Source organism: Rhinoraja longicauda, chromosome 21 (assembly GCF_053455715.1).
Source record: "Rhinoraja longicauda isolate Sanriku21f chromosome 21, sRhiLon1.1, whole genome shotgun sequence".
Classification (NCBI taxonomy): Eukaryota; Metazoa; Chordata; class Chondrichthyes; order Rajiformes; family Arhynchobatidae; genus Rhinoraja; species Rhinoraja longicauda.
This window is the reverse complement of record NC_135973.1, coordinates 3020501-3041682: the sequence shown is the minus strand read 5'-3', so window position 1 is coordinate 3041682 and position 21182 is coordinate 3020501. Positions and strand designations below refer to the sequence as shown.

Below are 21182 nucleotides of genomic sequence, written 5' to 3'. Positions count from 1 at the left end.
CCAACTTCCTCACTCCCAAATAAGGGACAAAGGGTGACGTCACCGCCCCACGTGACCTCGCCCAGCCAGCGGCCACGTGCTCCCGTTCCACCAATGGCGGCCGCCCGGGCCAGGAGCACGTGGCCACTGGCTGGGTGAGGTCACGTGGGGCGCGGGGCGGTGACGTCACCCTTTGTCCCTTATTTCGGAGTGAGGAAGTTGGCAACCCTAAATACAATGCCAGCTAGGGTAATTCAATCCAATCCTGCACCTGGAGATTGCTTTTGTCTGCAATGAAGATGATCGATTAACTCACCCCTAGATTCTGCAGGATTTGTCCAATCTTCCAAAGTTTAACATTTTTTGAGGAAGTCCTCCCCCATGATCCCAGGAATCCTAATTCCAAATGATCTCAGGAATGAGTGGGTTAACATACGATGAGCGTTTGTCGGCACTGGGCCTGTACTCGCTGGAGTTTAGAAGGTTTAAGTGGACCTCATTGAAACGTACAGAACAGTGAAAGGCCCGGATAGAGTGGATGTGGAGAGGCTGTTTCCACTAATAGGAGAGTCTAGGACTGGAGGTCACAGCCTCAGAATTAAAGGATGTTCTTTTAGGAAGGAGATGAGGAGAAATTTATTTGGTCAGAGGGTGGTGAATCTGTGGAATTCATTGCCACAGAAGGCTGTGGAGGCCAAGTCAGTGGATATATTTAAGGCAGAGATAGACAGGTTCTTGATTAGTACGGCTGTCAGTGGTTATAGGGAGAAGGCAGGAGAATGGGGTCAGGAGGGAGAGATAGATCAGCCATGATTGAATGGCAGAGTAGACTTGATGGGCTGAATGGCCTAATTCTGCTCCTTTCACCTTTGACCTAGTCACCTCTCTTCGTCGTGTTGTAAACACTCAACGTTGCTGTGAAATATAAACAGCGTCGTTGGTCGTTGGGCGTTCTATTGATCCGGCCAGCACGTGTTCATTTCTCAATCGCGGTCTTGTTACTGCCTTTTGGACCTTGCTATTCGGAAAGTACTGCTGCGTTTCAAACCCGACCACAGTGACTGGATTTGAAAAGTATTTAATTGAGTGCGAGGCACTTTGTGACATCCTGGGGTTGTGAAATCTGCCGTACAATCACAAGTTTGTTCTTTCTTTGGCTTGTTAACGGCTTTTATTGAGCCTCAATACTTTGCATTCAATGCAGCTTTCGGAGTATTGCTGTCACGTGCAACAAGGTACAATGGAAGGCTTTTGTTCGCACGCTGCCCAATCAAATCAGATAACATTCTACATGAATACAATCAGGCCAAACACCAGTACCGCAGGTAGAGCAAAGAGAAAATGACCAGAGTAAAGAACATAGTTTCTCAGCATTCTCATGTAAAAATAAACTTCAGAGATAAAGTCTGGGGCAAGTCAATGGACATCTACACTCTGGTTTAATTTAGTTTAGTTTAGTTTAGAGATACAGCGCGAAAACAGGCCCTTCGGCCCACCGAGTCCGCGCCGACCAGCGATCCCCGCACACTAACACTATCCTACACCCACTAGGGACAATTTTTACATTTACCAAGCCAATTAACCTACAAACCTGCACGTCTTTGGAGTGTGGAAGGAAACCGAAGATCTCGGAGAAAACCCACGCAGGTCACGGGGAGAGTTGCTGCCTTACAGCGCCAGAGACCCGGGTTCGATCTCGACTACGGGCGCTGTCTGTACGGAGTTTGTACGTTCTCCCCGTGACCTCCAGTTTCCTCCCACACTCCAAAAACGTGCAGGTTTGTCGGTTAATTGGCTTGGTGTAAATTGTCCCCTAGTGTGTGTGGGATAGTGTTAATGTCGGTGCAGACTTGGTGGGCCGAAGGGCCTGTTTCCGCTCTGTATCTGTAACACTAAAATCTAAAACTAAACTCCTCACTCTCCCTCTCCTCCCTTCAAACACGCTTTAGGAGCAATCACAAGAGTAGCTGCGTCATGTTTGCTATATGATCCCTTCACGTATCTAGGTGTCATCATGCTTGTCGGTTCTCCATGCTAATGTGTGTGGAGGTTTCAACATGGACAAGCCATGCGCTACGACACAGATTAACAGTGGGGTGGGAGGCCTGACCAAATCAGAGGATGGACACAAAATGGTGGAGTAACTCAGCGGGTCGGGCAGCATCTCTGGAGAGAAGGAATGGGTGGACGTTTCGGGTTGAGACCCTTCTTCAGACTCTTCAGATCTGAGGAGATTAATTTAAATGAGGAAAAATATATAGGAATAGGATTTCTGTTATTCCCATTTTGACATCGTCTTTCCTGCACCCGTAATTAGTGCGGTGACGAGACTCGATTGTCAATGGCTCGCGTTCACGCTAATTACCGACACCCCGGGTCCAAGCCGACCATCAGTCACCCCTTCACACACAAGTTCTACGTCATCCCACTTTCTCATCCACTCCCTACACACTAGGAGCAGTTTTTACAGAGGGTCAATTAACCCACAAACCCGCACGTCTTTGGGATGTGGGAGGAAACCGGAGCACCCGGATAAAACCCCAGGCGGTCACAGGTAGAACGTGCAAACTCTACACAGATAGCACACGAGATCAGGATGGAAGCCGGGTCTCTAGTGCTGCGAGGCAGCTGCTCTACCCGCTGCGACACCGTGCCGCCCATTTAAAAAAATAATATTTGATGTGAAAATATTGGAGATGAGATAAACAGCATTTTTAGTGACAGGTGGGAGAGTTGGGATCGCGAGATAAATCTTCTCACACCCAAGGAAGACGGCACTTGGCACGTTAATAATCAGTGACAGATGTAGCTGGTCTTCTGATCTTCATGGCAGTGCCAGCAGACCCACCTGAACCAAGGCCCCATTTTGGGAGGGACTTCAAAGTTCAATTAAGCACACGGCCTGACATTTGGGGACCGATCTGGAAACAATCTATTCCTTGACAAGTGTCCTGGTCTGTGCTACAAAGTGAGAAATTGTTGGAATAAATCAATTTCCCATGGATCAGAATCAGAATCAGAATAACCTTTATTGTCATCCAAAAAAACAAGTCTTTTGGACGGGATTTTGTCACCCACAGTCCAACAATAAGAGCAATAAAAATAAGCGATTACACACAATCACAAACCAACACAAAACCCCCCCCACCCAAAATTAAATAAATGTGGGACCACTTGACTGAAAACTCCTTATTGTAAAGGAACATTCAGTCATTTTACAAGCAGCACTTCAACAAGGCTGTGAAGGTTCCCGTGGTATTATCTAATCCTCCTCTGAGAAATTCTTCATTGGTTTATAAAATTTAGCCTTCACCTGAGATTTCAAATGTGTGCGAAGGATCTGGCAGACGCTGGTTTAAACCAAAGGTAGACACAAAATTCTGGAGTAACTCAGCGGGACAGGTAGCATATCTGGAGAGAAGGAATGGGTGACTGAAGTCTGATGAAGGGCCTCGACCCGAAACGTCACCCATTCCTTCTCTCCACAGAGTCCCACTGAGTTTTTTGGGTCAACCTGAGATTTCAAAGTTGAGCTTTGGATTTATTATAGACAATAGACAATAGACAATATAGGCCATTTGGCCCTTCGAGCCAGCACCGCCATTCAATGTGATCATGGCTGATCATTTTCAATCAGTACCCCGTTCATGCCCTTTCCCCATACCCCCTGACTCCGCTATCAAGAGCTCTATCTAGTCAAGTCAAGTCAAGTCAATTTTATTTGTATAGCACATTTCAAAACAACCCACGTTGACCAAAGTGCTGTACATCAGTTCAGGTACTAAGAAACGAACATACAATGGCACACAAACATAACAGCACATACATAAACAGTTCACAGCCCCCACCCCCCCCTCAGAGGGCCTCAAACGCTAGGGAGTAGAAATAGGTTTTGAGCCTGGACTTAAAGGAGTCGATGGAGGGGGCAGTTCTGATGGGGAGAGGGATGCTGTTCCACAGTCTAGGAGCTGCAACCGCAAAAGCGCGGTCACTTGAAAGCTCTCTCTTGAATGCATTCAGATAATTGGCCACCACTGCCTTCTGAGGCAGAGTCACAGAGTCTGACAGCACGGAAACAGGCCCTTCGGCCCAACTCGTCCATGCCGACCAAGATGCCCCATCTGCACTCGTCCCATTTGCCTGCGCTTGCCCCCAAAACCCTCTAATCCTTTCCTATCCATGTATCCTTCTTCTCATGCATGAACATGTCCAAGTGTCTTTTAAATGCTGTTATACTACCTGCCTCGACTACCTCCACTGGTTGCTGGTTCCATTTACCTTATACCCTCTGAGTGAAACAATTGCCCCTCAGGTTCCTTTTAAATGTTTCCGCTCTCATCCGAGACCCGTGCTTTCTAGTTCTTGCTTCCCCTAATCCAAGTTAAAGACTCTGACCAAAGTAGCGTTGCCAACTTCCTCGCTCCCAAATACGGGACAAAGGGTGACGTTACCGCCCTGCGCCCCACGTGACCTCACCCAGCCAGCGGCCACGTGCTCCCGCCATTGGTGGAGCAGGAGCACGTGGCCGCTGGCTGGGTGAGGTCACGTGGGGCGCAGGGCGGTAACGTCACCCTTTGTCCCTTATTTGGGAGTGAGGAAGTTGGCAACCCTACTAATGCGGGACAAGTCAAGTCAAGTCAAGTCAATTTTATTTGTATAGCACATTTAAAAACAACCCACGTTGACCAAAGTGCTGTACATCTGTTTAGGTACTAAGGAAAAAAATGAAACATACAGTAGCACACAAACATAACAGCACATACAAAACAGTTCACAGCGCCTCCTCAGTGGGCCTCAAACGCTAGGGAGTAGAAATAGGTTTTGACAAGGGCGGTCCCGTACGGGACAAACTAATTTAGCCCAAAATACGGGATGTCCCGGCTAATACGGAACAGTTGGCAACCCTTGACCAGAGTTAACCTATCTATTCCCCTGAGGGGGAAAAAAATTTATTCTTTGATTCACAAACATGCCCAGGAAAATGTTACCTCAGTTCTCAGAGACTATTCAGGTTCTTAACGATCTGGTAACTTTATTGGTTACTAGACCAAGTGGACCCGTTGGGCCCAAACCTCTCCTGCATTGGTCCAGCACCCTCTCCTCCCCCCTCCCCCCTCCCCTCTACCCCCCTCCCCTCTCCCTTCTCCCCCACTTCCCCCCTCCCCTCAACCCCCCCTCCCCTCTCCCTTCTCCCTCACTCCCCCCTTCCCCCCTCCCCTCTCCCCTCACCCCCCCTCCCCTCTCCCTTCCCCACTCCCTCCTTCCCCCCTCCCCTCTCACCTCACCCCCCCTCCCCTCTCCCTTCTCCCCCCTCCCCCCTCCCTCCTCCCTCTCCCCTCCTTTTAAACTTAAAAATGTGAATAACTTAAAAAATATAAGACCGATTTCAATAAAACTACTTGCATTATCACTAAAGTGACAACGGTGAGTAAGGTGGGCCTAAAAGTGTCGCGCTATCGTGTACCGTTTTGGCTGAAGTTCAGTCACAAACAAGATAACAAACGAGAGTTTTAGTATATAGATTAAATGGCTACAAAAAGCTTTTCACTGTACCTCGGCACACGTGACAATAAACTAAATTAAACTAAACTATTGTGGGGGCAAGGGGCTTTCTAGGTATCAACTACTCGTGCTGTGACCTAACGGTCCAGGTTGATTATTGTCATGTGTACCGAGGTACAGTGAAAAACTTTGTTTTGCATGCTATCCATTGAGATCAGGTAATACTCCACATAAACACAATCAGGCCAAACTCAAGTACAAAGGGGAAGATACAGAGCGCAGAATATACTTCTCAGCATCGTAGCGCACCAGGTCCAGAGACAAAGTCCAATGTCCGCGATGGGGTAGAGGTGAATCGGACAGTGCCCTAGCTTATGGAAGGGCCGTTCAGAAGCCTGATCACAGAGGGGAAGAAGCTGTCCCTGAGTCTGGTGGTGCGCGCTTTCAAGCTTCTGTACCTTCTGCCGGACGGGAGCGGGGAGAAGAAGGAATGGCCGGGGTGGGGCAGGTCTGATTATGTTGGCTGCTTTCCCAAGGTAGCTTGAAGTGTAGATGGACTCAGTGATGGGGAATCTGTTCTGTGTGATGGGCTGGGCTACATCTACAATGGTGGGGGGTGTGGTGTGTGTGATGCACTGGGATACATCTACAACTCTGTCATTTCTTGTGGCCTTGGGCAGAGCTGTTCCCCCATCAGGCTGTGATGCAACTCGACAATATGCTTTCAATATGGTCTTGGTAAGTGGGAGGGGATAATGTAGGAATTAAATTTCCTCTCTTTTAATAACTCATAGAACATAGAACAGTGCAGGAACAGGCCCTTCTGTCCACGATGTTTCATTTAGCTTAGTTTAGTTTAGTTTATTGTCACGTGTACCGAGGTGAAAAGCGAACAGCTTTTGTGGTGTGCTGTGCAGTCAGCAGAAAGATTATACAATGTCACAATGAAGCCGTCCGCAGTGCACAGATATACGATAAAAGGCATAACGTTTAATGTAAGGTCTGTGTCGAACTTGATGCCAAGTTAAATTAATCTTGTCTGCTTGCAAGTGATCCATATCTCCCCATTCTCTGCCTTCTGACTAAAACGTCTCTCTTCATTATGGAACTTTAAAGTCTATTCCGATACTTTTCGAACGTCGCAGTGCATAAATTTGCAAATGAGCATAATTCCTAACCAACCCCCATAGAACATCGAGGTCCAATCAGGCGGTCACGGTGGCACAGCGGTAGAATTGCCGCCTTACAGCGAATGCAGCGCCGGAGACACGGGTTCCATCCCGACTACGGGCGCTGTCCGTACGGAGTTTGTACGTGACCTGCGTGGGTTTTCTCCGAGATCTTCGGTTTCCTCCCACACGCCAAAGACGTGCAGGTTTGTAGGTTAATTGGCTTGGTAAATCTAAAAAAAAAATGTCCCTACTGTGTGTAGCATAGTGTTAATGTGCGGGGATCGCTGGTCGGCGTGGACCCGGTGGGCCGAAGGGCCAGTTTCCGCGCTTTATCTCTAAAACTAAATCTAAATATGTGGAGGAAGCCAACGTACGTCAGACTCTAGTTGGATAGCCAAATTATTTTGCCTGACAGAAGGGAGTTTTGCCAGGCTATCGGTATTTCAAATGGAATTTTAATAAGCTCAGACGTCTTGCCTTGCCATATGCATTTACACAAGGATGGAGTTTTTTTGTCAGTCGAGGAAGGATGGAGTTTTGGCTGATACCTGCTACAGCAGAACAGCCTGCTCTCTGCACAAGCTTGTGCCTGTTTCCCTGAACTCCATGGCACAGTGCAATTAACAGTTGTTTTTACACACCACTTCCCAGTTCTTTCCTCGGATTTATTTTTGTAGACCAGAGTACATCCCAGATGGATTTTTTCCCGAGAAAATATTTCGATTTATCCTTGGAGACAGATTTTCGGTGCTGCGTTTCCAAACTATATCGGGCCGCTCTTTCTGGACGTTTAATCGGCTGACATTAAATAAAGCTGGCAAGAAAATGATCTGTGAATTACTATTCCAGTTTTTGACACAGGAAGGCACGCTTGGCGCTGCGATCCATTTACCCATTGTAGGGAGCCGGGCCTAACGTTCAAATCCTCCACTCCACGGACGGTCTAATTCTGTAGAGCAACGGTTTTAAAACTCACATCCTCCTCTTTATAAATCCTTCCGTAGCATCTGCTGTTTGTCACAGTGGATGAGAATGTAGCCGCAATGTTTAGTACGCTGTGTCGGAAGGAACTGCAGGTGCTGGAGATAGACACAAAGTGCTGGAGTAACTCAGCGGGACAGGCAGCATCTCTGGAGAGAAGGAATAGGCGACGTTTCGGGTCGAGACCCTTATTCAGACCTTGGTGTTTCTGAAAGCCCAAATAGACCAGGTTAACTGGCTAACAGAAGCTTGAAAACGCACACCTCCAGATTCAGGGGCAGTTTCTTCCCGGCTGTTATTAGGCAACTGTACCATCCTCTCATCAGCTAGAGTGTGGCCCTGACCTCCCATCCACCACAGTGCAGACCTGTGAACTATCTTTAATCGGGCTTTAATCGGACTGCAATGTTATATCTTGCACTAAATGTTGTAGCCTTTATCCGTGTACTGTGGACGGCTTGATTGGATTCATAGTCTTTTCTGTAAACGTATTATATTCATATATAGTCTTTTCTTTAAACGTATTATATTCATGTATAGTCTTTTCTTTAAACATATTATATTCATAGTCTTTTCTACTGACTGGATATTACACAAAAGCTTTTCATTCTACCTTGGTGCACGTGACAATAATGAACTAAGCTAAACGAAACCAGACTCTCTATTCTGCAGGTGGCAATCTCAAATAGATTCCACGAGATTTGTCAAAGAATGAGTTACCAATCGTAAATCCGTGTTGCCCCGTCCAACCTCTTCACAGTTCTCTCCAAGTGTCCATTTCCAATCTGAGGAAGGGTCCCAACCCGAAACGTCACCTATCCACATTCTCCACAGATGCTGCCTGACCCGCTGAGTTATTCCAGCACTCTGTGAAACGTCACCTATCCACGTTCTCCACAGATGCTGCCTGACCCGCTGAGTTACTCCAGCACTCTGTGAAACGTCACCTATCCATGTTCTCCAGAGATGCTGCCTGACCCACTGAATTACTCCAGCACTCTGTGAAACGTTACCTATCCATGTTCTCCGGGGATGCTGCCTGACCCGCTGAGTTACTCCAGCACTCTGTGTCTTATTTTTGTAAACAGGTGTCTGCAGTTCCTTGTGTCTACCACTCCGTTCTTAATAGATACCAGAATGGCCCAATTATTGGTAGCAGGCCGGAAGGTGTTTTATCAATTTAGTTTAGAGGTACAGCGCGGAAACAGGCCCTTCGGCCCACTGAGTCCGCGCCGACCAGCGATCCCCACACATTAACACTATCCTACGCACACCAGGGACAATTTTACCCTTTGCACCAAGCCAATTTACCTACAATCCTGTACGTCTTTGGAGTGTGGGAGGAAACCGGAGATCCTGGAGAAAACCAATGCAGGACACGGGGAGAACGTACAAACTCTGTACAGACAGCATCCTTAGTCAGGATGGAACCCGGGTCTCCGGCGCTGTAAGGCATCAACTCTACCGCTGCGCCACCATGCACCCTTGGTATGGTACCCTCTTTATTCTCTCCCTCCTCTCAAAAGTGTAAGGTAACAAATTTAAAGTCACTCATCCTTGAGAACTGTTCTAGAATCTAAGGAGTAATGGGAGACGTCAATAGTACATCTACTGTCTCCGTATCTGCCAGTTTATGTCGGGTATTCTGCCACAGAGGGCTGTGGAGGCCAAGTCAATGGGTATTTTTAAGGCAGGGATAGATAGGTTCTTGATTAGTACGGGTGTCAGGGGTTACGAAGAGAAGGCGGGGGAATGGGGTTAGGAGGGAGAGATAGATCATGATTGAACGGTGGAGTTAGGATTGCCAACTATCCCGTATCAGTCGGGACATCCCGTATTTTGGGCTAAATTAGTTTGTTCCGTACGGGACCGCCCTTGTCCCGTATTAATAGGGTTGTCAACATCCTCACTCCTAAATAAGGGACAAAGGGTGACGTCACCGCCCCGCGCCCCATGTGACCTCGCCCAGCCAGCAGCCACGCGCTCCCGCTCCACCAATGGCGGCCGCCATTGGTGGAGCGGGAGCACGTGGCCGCTGGCTGGGTGAGGTCACGTGGGGCGCGGGGCGGTGACGTCACCCATTGTCCCTTATTTGGGAGTGAGGAAATTGGCAACCCTAGGTGGAGTAAACTTGATGGGCAGAATGGCCTAGTTCTGCGCCTATTACTTATGAACTTTCGGAAGATCTTTGACAATCCATTGGCAAACATCAGAGTGCACAGGATGACGGAGAATATCCTGATGTGGAGGAGGATCGGCTAGCGGATTGATTCCCGAAATAGCTGCTTTGTCGCAGAAAGACAAATTGAACAGACTGTTCATATATTTTGAAGACAGACACAAAGTACTGGAGCAACTCAGCGGGCCAGGCAGCATCTCTGGGGAAAAGGAATAGGGGACGTTTCGGGTCATAGCCCTTCTTCAGTCCTTATAGTTCCTTGGGTTTAGAAGATTCGAGAAATAATTTCACTGCAATGTGCCAAACCCCAGGTTTAAAGTATTTAAATAGACAATAGGTGCAGGAGTAGGCCATTCGGCCCTTCGAGCCAGCACCACCATTCAATGTGATCATGGCTGATCATTCTCAATCAGTACCCCATTCCTGCCTTCTCCCCACACCCTCTGACTCCAGAACAAGGGGCCACAGTTTAAGAATAAGGGGTAGACCACTTAGAACTGAGATGAGGAAAAACCTTTTCAGTCAGAGAGTTTTGAATCTGTGGAATTCTCTGCCTCAGAAGGCAGTGGAGGCCAATTCTCTGAATGCATTCAAGAGAGAGCTAGATAGAGCTCTTAAGGGTAGCGGAGTCAGGGGGTATGGGGAGAAGGCAGGAACGGGGTACTGATTGAGAATGATCAGCCATGATCACATTGAATGGCGGTGCTGGCTCGAAGGGCCGAATGGCCTCCTCCTGCACCTATTGTCTATTGTCTATTGACTCCGCTATCCTTAAGAGCTCTATCTAGCTCTACCTCTATCTACAGGATATATCGCCATTTAGTCTCATTACTAAATTTTTTCCCACATACTAATTTTTTACTGATGTTAATTCCTTCAAACTTCTCATTTATACGCGGCCTCTGTTTCTCTGTTTCTCCACCATTTTCATGTTTTACCCAAAGATACTAGAGCAGAGCAAGATATACCACTCGACCCTAAAAACCGTAGTATGTCAAGGTGCCATTTTAGTAGGCAGAAACTTGCAGAAGCATTTAAAAAGAAAAATAACAAAAATCTGTGAATTGATAGATGAGATATATTCTGCATTTTTATGGTATCATCACACATACTGTTCCCCCAAAACACTGATCACACTGCGAGAGGCGTAGCGAACGGCGGGTTTTGCCAACTAAAATGGCGGACGTTAGGTTTCTTTGCGTACTACACTTCAGTAAAGGCGATTTCGACGGAGTGGTACATCTTGCTCCTCTAGTATCTTTGGTTTTACCATCTCCCTCCATGGCTGCTTCTCTGACCCACCTTGCCCATGCCGACCAAGTGGACAAACTGGGCTAGTCTCATTTGCTTTCATTTGGACCAGAGTCTTCTGAACCCAGTAGGGTCTCGACCCGAAACGTCACCCATTCCTTCTCTCCTGAGATGCTGCCTGACCTGCTGAGTTACTCCAGCACTTTGTGAATAAATACCAGCTATTCCAGATATCGTTTTTGAGATGTCTCTGAGCCTCACGTCGCCAGAGACCCGGGTTCTATCCTGACCTCGGGTGCTGTCTGTGTGTGGAGTTTGTTCCTTCTCCCCGTGACCGCGTGCGTTTTCTCCGGTTTCCTCCCACATTCCAAAGACGTGCGGGTTTGTAGGTTAATTGGCCCTTTGTAAATTCCCCCTGGTGTGTAGGATGAGAAGGTGGGATTACATAGAACTGGTATGAATGGGTGATCGGCGTGGACTCGGTGGGCCGAGGGGCCTGTTTCCATGCTGCAACTTGAAACTCTAAAGTGTAATTAACGGCAAGTTGTACAGCGGTTTAGTTCAGTTTAGGTTAGAGAAACAGCGCGGAAACAGGCCCTTCGGCCCACCAGGTCTGTGCCGACCAGTGATCCCCGCGCATTAACACTATCGTACACCCACTAGGGACAATTTTTTACATTTACCAAGCCAATTTAACCTACAAACCTGCACGTCTTTGGAGTGTGGGAGGAAACTGAAGATCTCGGAGAAAACCCACGCAGGTCACGGGGAGAACGTACAAACTCCGTACCTACGGCACCCGTGGTCGGGATGGAACCCGGGTCTCTGGCGCTGCATTCGCTGTAAGGCAGCAACTCTACCGCGGCGCCACCGTGACCGCCCAAAGGGTTAAGCTGCTTCGGTTTTCTTCAGCTAGCATCGATGCGATGGGCCAAATGGCCTTTTGCGCTGCTATCCCCTCTGATTCTACAGCCCTGCGTGATCGAGTGATTACATTTATATTTTTTCCTGTAAATTACCACCTCGATGCACAAGTTTAATTGTGCGCACAGCTTCAAATGGGCTGAACTAGACATTGTTGTTGATTCAGCTTTGTGAAGAAAAACACCTCTTTCAGTGGCCTTTGTTGATTCAGCTACTTGAATAACATGGCGCACTGGTCGTCTGGGCTGCCTTGTCTTTTCCTGTGAACCTACTTTGTTGATACAGAAGAACTTGACTGTGACAAATATTGTCTCAAAAGCAAAGTACTCAACCCTGCGTGGCCCCTGTCGTGTGACCCACATCCACCGGCAGCGAGCTTCAAATGTAGGGCACCCTTCAACTAGGCTTGCCAACTGTCCCGTGTTAGCCGGGACGTTCCGTGTTTTGGGCTAAATTGGTTTGTCCAGTACGGGACCGCCCTTGTCCCGTATTAGGCCCGGGGGGCGCTGTAGGTCCGGGGAGCGCTGTAGGCCCGGGGGGCGCTGTAGGCCCGGACACTGTAGGCCCGGACAGTGTAGGCCCGGACAGTGTAGGCCCGGGGGCGCTGTAGGCCCGGACAGTGTGGTAGGAAAAAAAACTGCAGATGCTGGTTAAAATCTGAGCCTACCTTCTGGACAGTGTAGGTGCGGTGTGGACAGGTGTGGGTGCGGTGCGGACAGTGTAGGCCCGGAAGCCCTGGCGCCGCCTAACAGAGGTTGCCTAGCAACCCGCCTCCCGGGTAGACACACAAAGCTGGAGTAACTCAGCGGCTCAGGCAGCATCTCTGGAGGGAAGGCCCGAAACATCACCCATTCCTTCTCTCCAGAGATGCTGCCTGACCCGCTGAGTTTACTCCAGCTTTTTGTGTCTGTCTTCGATTTAAACCAGCATCTGCAGTTTTTTTTCCTACAGATATCTTTTTCCAATATCACCTTGCACTTTAGTTTAGTTTAGTTTAGAAATACAGCACGGAAACAGGCCCTTCGGCCCACTGAGCCCACGCCGACTAGCAATCACCCATTCACACTAGTTCTATGTTATCCCACTTTCCCGACCACTCCCTACACACTAGGTGACAATTTACAGAGGGCTGATTAACCTACAAACCCGCACGTCTTTGGAATGTGGGAGGATCCCACGCAGTCACAGGGAGAACGTGCCAACTCCGCACCGACAGCACTCGTAGTCAGGATGCAGAGAGTTGTGGATGTAGGTTTGATCCTGTCCTCGGGTACTGTCTGTGTGGAGTTTGCACGTTCTCCCTGTGACCACAGTGGCGCAGCTGGTACCTCACAGCGCGATAGTCCCGGGTTCGATCCTGACCTTGGGTGCTGTCTGTGTGGAGTTTGCACGTTCTCCCTGTGACCGCGTGGGTTTCCTCCGGGCGCTCCGGTTTCCACCCACAACTGCTAATTGCACTGTGCCGTGGAGTTCATGGAAACAGGCACATGCTTGTGCAGAGACCAGGCTGTTCTGCTGTAGCAGGTATCAGCCAAAACTACATCCTTCCTTTGACGGACAAAACTCCATCCTTGTGTAAATGCATATGGCAAGGCAAGACTTCTGAGCTTATTAAAATTCCATTTGAAATACTGATAGCCTGGCAAAACTCCCTTCTGTCAGGCAAACTCATTCGGCTATCCAACTCGAGACCGACGTACGTTGGTTTCCTCAATATATTTAGATTTAGTTTTAGAGATACAGCGTGGAAACAGGCCCTTCGGCCCACCGGGTCCACGCCGACCAGCGATCCCCGCACATTAACACTATGCTACACACAGTAGGGACATTTTTTTTTAGATTTACCAAGCCAATTAGAACTAGAACTAGTGTGAATGGGTGATTGCTAGTCAGCAAAGACGTGCGGGTTTGTAGTTTAATTGGCTTCTGTAAATTGTTGGGAGTGGATGAGAAAGTGGGATAATGTGGAACTAGTGGGAACGGGTGATCAATACTAGGCATGGACACGGTGGGCAGAAGGGCCTGTTTCTATGCTGTATCTCTAAACCAAACTAAATCTAAACATAACTGAACTCTGAGCCTAAACAAATAAATGTCCTAATACATTCACTTACGTTAAGCATTAGTTATGCACGATTAACAAACATATGTGTCACGTTAGACGTGCCGGTATACTGCTCCAGTACATACTGACACGGTAACGCTCTGGTTAAGAGGGTCACGCACAGCACATATGTGTAACATATAAAAATGAATACCATGTTCCTCATTAATAGTTCAAGCCACACTGAACAACAGAAGGGGCAGCACAGCTCCAGGTACTTGGTGTAGATATGAGTTTGCCATTGACGTTAGTGCAGGGAGCCCCGTCCCTTGTATTCCAGTTTATTGCCCACAGTGGATGAGTTTACAATGTAAAAGAAAGTAGGATCAGAGGTCAGGGTGACTGTAGTTGAAAGGAGTTACCTACTGCAAAACAAAGTGAGCAGAATTCTCCTCTGCTGTCCAATAGATTTATCAATCATGCTTTGGAATCGGTTATAGACAATAGACAATAGGTGCAGGAGTAGGCCATTCGGCCCTTCGAGCCAGCACTGCCATTCAATGTGATCATGGCTGATCATTCTCAATCAGTACTCCGTTCCTGCCTTCTCCCCGTACCCCCTGACTCCGCTATCCTTAAGAGCTCTATCTAGCTCTCTCTTAAATGCATTCAAAGAATTGGCCTCCACTGCCTTCTGAGGCAGAGAATTCCACAGATTCACAACTCTCTGACTGAAAAAGTTTTTCCTCATTGGGAACATGTTTCCTGCCTTTAACGTGTCCAACCCCTTAATAATCTTATATGTTTCGATAAGAAGAGGTTATTGCTTCACTATTGAGGACAGGCACAAAGCGCTGGAGTAACTCGGCGGGTCAGACAGCATCCCTGGAGATAAAGGATGGGAGACTTTTCGGGTCGAGACCCTTCTTCAGCCTGAAGTGTCTAAGGTGGGAAATAGACAAACATGGATGGGTGATGTTTCCAGACTTATTATTGGCACGTGTGCCGAGCGAGGTACAGTGAAAAGCTGTGGTGGGCGTGCTGTCCAATTAAATCATGCTACACATGAATACCATCAAGCCATGCACAAGTGCAACAGATAGAGTAAAGAGAAAAATAAATGAGTGTCACAGCACTGCCGTGTTACAGTGTCAGGGGTTATGGGGAGAAGGCAGGAGAATGGGGTTAGGAGGGAGAGATAGATCAGCTGTAGGCCTGGACACTGTAGGCCCAGGTGGGGGGGGGGAGGGGGCGCTGTAGGTCCGGACGCTGTAGGCCCGGGGGCCGCTGTAGGCCCGGACAGTGTAGGCCCGGACAGTGTAGGCTAGCGGAGTGTGTTCGGGGAGTGGGGCCGAGTGTGTTCGCCCACCGGAGGTTGCATAGCAACCCGCCTCCCGGCCCGGGCGACCGCCATTAGTGGAGCAGGAGCACGTGGCCACTGGCTGGGTGAGGTCACGTGGGGCGCGGGGCGGTGACGTCACCTTGTCCCGTATTTGGGAGTTGGCAACCCTACCTGCAGGTCAGAAGTAGATTTGTAAAACTATTGCATTGTATATGATGCATGATTGCAATGATCAGTGGGAGCGTGGACCGCGTTGCCGTTAGCTCTGTGTTGTCAGCCGTTACAGCATCTGTTATACGCTCTCCCACTGCTCACGACAGACCTTCATCTGTTTGTGTTTGGGAAACCAAGGCACAAGCTTAAAGTACAGTCTGTCTCTGTGTTTTATTTAGTTTAGTTCACACCTACAGCGCGGAAACAGGCCCTACGGCCCACTGAGTCCACACCAAGTCCGTACACTATCACTGTCCCACACATTAGGGCTAATTTACAATTTTACCACAGTCAATTAGCCCACAAACCTGCACGTCTTTGGTGTGTGGGAAGAAACCGGAGCATCCGGAGAAATCCCACACAGGTCACAGGGAGAACGTACAAACTCCGTACAGCCAGACACAGGATGGAACCCGGGTCCCTGGCGCTGTGAGGCAGCAGTTTTGCCGCTGCGCCACCGTGCCGCCCTAGAACAGGATTTCACATTTCTTTTGCAACGCCTAATCCCAGAATATCGCAGTATCTGCATTGGTTGTGATTGTTATGTCTGATGCTGAAGCCAGTGGATGTTTTCAAACCACGCATCTTACCACAGTGACAGCATCAATTTCCAACCGTACAGGAGGTTTAGTGTAGCCAAAACATCCTCAGGCACCTCACGGGGGGGGGAATCAACCAAAACTGAGCCACTTAGCAAAACACAGGAAACGGACACAATGTGCTGGAGTAACTCAGCGGGTCAGGCAGCATCTCTGGAGAACATGGATAGGTGACGTTTCACAGAGTGCTGGAGTAAATCAGCGGGTCAGGCAGCATCTCTGGAGAACATGGATAGGTGACGTTTCTGGCCAGGACCTTTCTTCACTTATCTATGTTCTCCAGGGATGCTGTACGGAGTTTGTACATTCCCCTCTCACCCATATCTCCCCTCATCCTCTCTCCTCTCCCCAATCAATCCCTCCTCTCCCCCCCCCCCCCACCACTCTCCATCTCTCCCCTCCCCCTCATCCTATGTCTCCTCTCCCCAATCCATCCCTCCTCTCCCCCCTCCACTCTCCATCTCTCTCCCCTCCCTCTCTCTCTCTCTCCTTCCCCTCTCTCTAACATCGTCCCTCCGTCCCACACCTCCCAACAGTGGGCAGGCTCTACCCTGGGCCAGTGTGGCCACTCAGCACAACGTGAGTGAGTGAACGGTCTTGGTTTTGTTTAGTTTAGTCTAGAGATACAGCACAGAAACAGGCCCTTCGGCCCACCGAGTCCGTGCCGGCCAGCGGTCCCCGCACACTTACACTAACATGCAAGAGGTACACAAGTGTGAAAACGCACACCTCCAGAATCAAGGACAGTTTCTTCCCGGCTGTTATCGGGCAACTGAACCACAACTGGAAGCAGTCCTGACTTCCCATCTACCTCGTTGGAGACCCTAGGACTATCTTTAATCGGACTTTACTGGACTTTATCTTGGGCTAACCATTATTCCCTTATCATGTATCTGTACGCAGTGAATGGCTCGTTCACCTCAGTACACGTGACAAGAAACTAAACTGAACTGAAACTCCCTTTATCTTGTGTCAGTACACAGTGGATGGCTCAATAGTGTGAGGAAGGGTCTCGACCCGAAACGTCACCCATTCCTTCTCTCCAGAGATGCTGCCTGACCCGCTGAGTTACTCCAGCACCTTGCGTCTATCTTCAATTGTAATCACAAGTTCACAGGTTATAGGAGTAGAATTAGGCCATTCGGCCCATCGAGTCCACTCTGCCATTCAATCACGGCTGATCTCTGCCTCCTAACCCCATTCTCCTGCCTTCTGCCCATAACCCTTGACACCTGTTCTAATCAAGAATTTGCCTTAAAAATATCCACTGACTTGGATCATGTACAGTCTTTCCGCTGACTGGATAGGTTGCATCAAAAAATCTTTACACTGTACCCCGGTACACGTGACAATAAACTGAACTCTAACGAATGTGCAGAAACGTGAACTGTGGATTAACTAATTAACAGATAAGACTGAGGCTATAGAGACATATAACATTCTTAAGGGATTGGACAGGCTAGATGCAGGAAACATGTTCCCGATGTTGGGGGAGTCCAGAACCAGGGGCCACACAGTTTAAGAATAAGGGGTAAACCATTTAGGACTGAGATGAGGAACAAAAATTTTCACCCAAAGAGTTGTGGAATTCTCTGCCATAGAAGGCAGTGGAGGCCGATTCACTGGATGTTTTCAAGAGGGAGATAGATTTGGCTCTTAGGGCTAAGGGAATCAAAGGGATTTGGGGAGAAAGCAGGAACGGGATACTGATTGTGGATGATCAGACATGATCAAATGGAATGGAGGACAGGTAGACACACCTACGCATATTGAATGGACTGGTAGACACACCTACACATGTTGAATGGACAGGTAGACACAGCTACACATGTTGAATGGACAGGTAGACACACCTACACATATTGAATGGACAGGTAGACACACCTACACATATTGAATGGAGGACAGGTAAACACACCTACACATATTGAATGGACAGGTAGACACAGCTACACATGTTGAATGGACAGGTAGACACACCTACACATATTGAATGGTCGGTGCTGGCTCGAAGGGCCGAGCGGCCTCCTCCTGCGCCAATGTTTCTCTGTTTCTACACAGGGCAGGTTGGACACTGTGCAAAGTGTCTGGTGTGGTCAGCAGACGGGCGGCGAGTTGTGCTTGGAGAGTTTCCATGCAGATACCCGAGCCGAGCCTTGTGTGTGTTTGCTTTTGTTAAAGTTCAGGGCTGAACAACGACCGAGGAGGAAGAGTTCACTCGCTTACTTACTTACTTACTTACCCGCTTGGTGTGAGTCCACGCCGCACTCGGGCTTCCCACACGACCAGGTAACTCGGGCTCTGCCACTCACTCCAAGCAACGCTGGGGAAACAAGTGGTGCAGTCCTGGTGCAAGTTGTTGTGTGTTGTATATGTGTGTGTGTTCACTGGGCGTGTGTGGGGCGGGGGGCAGGCGGTGTCATGGTCCTTGCTGCTGGGCTGGGGAGGCAGAGAGGGAACTGCAGGTGCTGCCTCCGGCGTTTAGAGTTGGTGGGAGGATGGATGGATGGATGGGGCTGGCAGAGTCTCAGGCTGGTCCCAACAGGCGAGTGGAAGACGAGGGGCAAGAGGAACGGTATAAATAACACTTCCCCAGAGTCTCCAGGGGAGAGGAGAGGGGAGGGGAGGGGAGGAGGGAGAGGAGTGGAGAGAGAGGAGAGAGGGGAGGAGAGAGGGGTGGAGAGGAGAGGAGAGGGGAGAGGAGAGGAGAGGGGAGGAGGGAGAGGAGTGGAGAGAGAGGAGAGAGAGGAGAGAGAGGAGAGAGGGGAGAGAGGAGTGGAGAGGAGAGGAGAGAGGAGAGGAGGAGAGGGGAGGAGAGAGGAGTGGAGAGGGGAGAGGAGAGAGGGGAGGAGAGAGGAGAGGAGAGGAGAGGGGAGGAGTGGAGAGGAGAGGAGCTGGCTGCCCAGGTCCAGTTGCGGTGGCGTTAATCAGCCCAGTCTCCAGCAAAACACACACCTCCCTGTGCCCGGGTCCCGCTGATGCCCGGCTGCCCTTTGGTCACTGGTGCTGTTGTCCTCAGGGGAGGCTGGGCTGGGCTGGGCTGGGGTGATGCACCGTGTCAGTGAGTCGGGCACTGAGTCCGCAACCACTCACATTCAGCTCACTCTCGCTTGCTGCTGACTCCCCCCTCCCTCTCCCCTCCCCCCTCTCTCCTCCCCTCTCTTCCTCCCTCCCCTTCTCCTCCCCCCCATCTCTGCCCTCCCCTTTCTCTTCTCCTCCCACTGTCCCTTCCTCCCTCCCCCTCTGTCCTCCCTTCCCTCCTCCTTCTCCTCCCTCCCTCCCTCTCTCTCTTCTCCCCTCCCTCCCTCTCCCTCTCTCTACCCTCCCCCTCTCCCCCCTCCCTCCCTCCTTCCCTCTCCCCCCCCTCCCTCCCTCCTTCCCTCTCCCCCCTCCCTCCCTCCTTCCCTCTCCCCCACTCCCTCCCTCCTTCCCTCTCTCCCCCACTCCCTCTCTTCTCTCCTCCCTCTCTCCCCTTCCCTCTCTCCCCCACTCCTTCCTCTCCTCCCTCTCTCCCCTTCCTCCCCTCTCTCCTCTCTCTCCTCCCCTCCCTCCCTCCCTCCCTCCCTCCCTCCCTCCCTCCCTCCCTCCCTCCCTCCCTCCCTCCCTCCCTCCCTCCCTCCCTCCCTCCCTCCCTCCCTCCCCTCCCTCTCCCCTAACTCTCTCCCCCTCTCCCTCTCAGTTATACTACGAGCCCCAGTGGTGTGGGAACGCCTGCCTGCCTGTCTCGCAGGGACCTCTCGCTGACGGCAGCGTGTCTTTCTACCCACTACACAAACACCACGATCTCAGCCACACAAACTGCAGATTCCTGCAGCCACCGACCTTGCTTCGCGTTGGTACAAGGAGCCGCAGATGGTGGTTTTGGGGCGCCCTTGTTTAATTGAGACCAACATTTCCCCAGCTCCCCCTGAACTGCTGCAGCTCTCAATGTTTGTTGGGAGAAACACCATTCTCCACTGACCCCCCCCCCCCCCCCCCCCCGGGAATCACAGAAAACAAAAGACAACGTTTGCTGTCGACCAGAGTGGGGCAAAGAAATCAAGAGTCAAGAGTCAGGAGTGTTTCATTGTGATATGTCCCAGATACAACAATGAGACACAGTACTCGCAGCAGCAGAATATGCAAACAGTGCACTGTGAACAATCCAACAAACGCCAACAACGTTCTGTGTGTATATCATATATCATATATATACAGCCGGAAACAGGCCTTTTCGGCCCTCCAAGTCCGTGCCGCCCAGTGATCCCCGTACATTAACACTATCCTACACCCACTAGGGACAATTTTTTACATTTACCCAGCCAATTAACCTACATACCTGTACGTCTTTGGAGTATGTACACACACACATATGCACACACGCACACACACACACACACACACACACACACACACATATATATATATGCACACACACACACAGACACACATACAAACATACACATACACACAGACACACACACACATACACATACACATATACACACACATACACATACAATAGACAATAGGTGCAGGAGGAAGCCATTCAGCCCTTCGAGCCAGCACCGCCATTCAATGTGATCATGGCTGATCATTCTCAATCAGTACCCCGTTCCTGCCTTCTCCCCATACCCCCTGACTCCGCTATCCTTAAGAGCTCTATCTAGCTCTCTCTTGAAAGCATTCAGAGAATTGGCCTCCACTGCCTTCTGAGGCAGAGAATTCCACAGATTCACAACTCTCTGACTGAAAAGGGTTTTCCTCATACATAAAACACAAATAAACAATGATGGTGCAATAATAACAGTGATAGTCTGTGAAGTTCAGAGTTTATTGGAGGTTGTAGTGTTTAATAGGCTGAGTTGGTGAGAACTGTGATGCTTTTTGCAAGCTCTGGGGATGTAATGCAAAAAGTCCGGCACTTTCCCAGATACAAGGTTGTACAGAAGTCCGGACACTCAGTAAAATAATCTGCTTTGTAGCTTCTGCTTTGCCTGCAAGGGGCAGGAGACCT

At 49.6% G+C, this 21182-nt stretch overlaps 2 protein-coding genes across 7 annotated transcripts in view; one reads left to right on the top strand and one right to left on the bottom strand.

Annotated features, from left to right (window-relative positions):
• The window catches only part of gpr146 (G protein-coupled receptor 146), a 70760-nt gene extending 50676 nt beyond the window's left edge, over positions 1-20084 (bottom strand). For 2 of the 6 annotated variants that reach the window (XR_013548667.1, XM_078417609.1), the window contains exon 1: positions 18429-19261. The gene's annotated coding sequence lies outside the window, so the exon portion shown is untranslated. The other 4 variants (XM_078417607.1, XM_078417606.1, XM_078417608.1 and 1 more) reach the window with 4 other exon arrangements.
• chlsn (cholesin) overlaps positions 1-21182 on the top strand; it is a 186323-nt gene that overhangs the window by 150786 nt on the left and 14355 nt on the right. The window lies entirely within an intron of this gene.